The sequence below is a fragment of the Lucilia cuprina genome, chromosome 2 (assembly GCF_022045245.1).
Source record: "Lucilia cuprina isolate Lc7/37 chromosome 2, ASM2204524v1, whole genome shotgun sequence".
In the NCBI taxonomy this organism is placed as follows: Eukaryota; Metazoa; Arthropoda; class Insecta; order Diptera; family Calliphoridae; genus Lucilia; species Lucilia cuprina.
Genome location: NC_060950.1, coordinates 65,104,080 through 65,105,824, shown reverse-complemented (window position 1 = coordinate 65,105,824; position 1,745 = coordinate 65,104,080). Strand labels below are relative to the sequence as shown.

Genomic DNA, 1,745 nt, shown 5'->3' with positions numbered 1-1,745 from the left:
AGTTCAGTTCTAGTTCAGTTCTAGTTCAGTTCTAGTTCAGTTCTAGATCAGTTCTAGATCAGTTCTAGTTCAGTTCTAGTTCAGTTCTAGTTCAGTTCTAGTTCAGTTTAGTCAAAAAGATTATTAGTTTTAAAATCAATAAAATTATTTTTGCAAATTTTTTTTGGACTTTGAAGTCATCCATTGATATTATGATATCATATTCCGTTTGTATGATGAGTATATACAGGAATTGTGTTTATGATTTGGGAATATTTAAAAATTTATTGTATTTTTATGTTGGGAATTTTTTTTAATAAGTTACTTTCTATTATAAAAATGATAAAAAAAACTAGTTTTGTTTAAAAAATTTCCATAAAATTTTTGATCAAATGTCAATTGTTTTGTTTATCCACTATTTCTATAATATTTTTACTTAATTTAATGAAATGCATGCATCGGCTGTTTTGATCTTCTGAAAACAAAAGTATTTTGACAAAAACTTTTTAGTTGGTGACAGACATATTTAGAACAAATATTTTTTTTGTTCTCAAAAAGCAGTTTTTTGATAACTAAAAACTATCTTTATTTAACTATATGTTAATAAGCATAATATAATGCATTAATTTGTATTGTTTTATACAATTTAAGTAGACTAATTAAGTTTATTATTTTTGCAATAAATTGTATGTTTAATTACTTCCTAGATGAAGGGAAGTTTTATGTTAAAGAAGTTTTTAATTAAGAATTTCCGTCATTTCTTATCCGATAAAAGATTTGTGATAATATAAATGTATGAAATAAAATGAAATTTGTTTATATCTCTAATTGTTACTTGTATTCTTAACCACCTCTTCTTTAGATCTAAACCAAAATTCTAAAAAAATATTTATGACATAATGTCAAACTCGATACACAAAATATTTCTTTTAAACAAATCTCGCATAATAAATTTTATTAGACAAGTCAAACTGCAAATAATATTTTATAATATTATAATCTTATTTGTTTATAAATTATAAACAAACATTTAAAATGCAATAAAAACTAAACAATCTTCTAACTTCAGCTTTCTTTTGTTTACCTTGCTCAAGGTCATGGTATTATGACTAGTTGCTAATGAAAAGAATTCTTTTACTCTAGGTTGTTTAACTTTCATAAATATTCTAAATACTAGGATTTTAACATGTTCCGGTTTTTGCTCAATTGTTTTTTAATTATTTGTAATATTTTCTTATTTTTTCTCAATAAATCTCTAAAAATAATACAATTCTTTTTTTCAACGTGTTTATAAGTTAATACAAGTATAAATAATTAATTTTACTTATAATTTATTTTATTAGACCGAACGCCAAAGTACTTTATTCAATGGTATTGTAATATAGAAAAAAATATATATTGAATAAAAATTGTATGTTCAAGGTTGTTTAGTGGTTACAACAAACCCGTTGACCGACTATATATATATATATTATTTATTCGTATTGCAAGAGTCTTTGAGAATTTGTTTTAGTTTCGTTTTATTATTATATATAATGTAAACCAGAACGTATAATTAATTTTAATATAACAACAATGTAATATCACTTGACATATAGCACTTTGAATATCCTACAATAAATATTCAACTTCTAAATTGGAGCTAGAAGTTAGACCAAAACTATAACAGAACTAGAAAAGAACTAGAACAGAACTAGAACAGAACTAGAACAGAACTAGAACAGAACTAGAACAGAACTAGAACAGAACTAGAACAGAACTAGAAC

General features: G+C 23.4%; 1 protein-coding gene across 1 annotated transcript in view; it reads left to right on the top strand.

Moving 5' to 3' along the window:
• The window catches only part of LOC111682928, an 18,757-nt gene that overhangs the window by 16,065 nt on the left and 947 nt on the right, over positions 1-1,745 (top strand). The window lies entirely within an intron of this gene.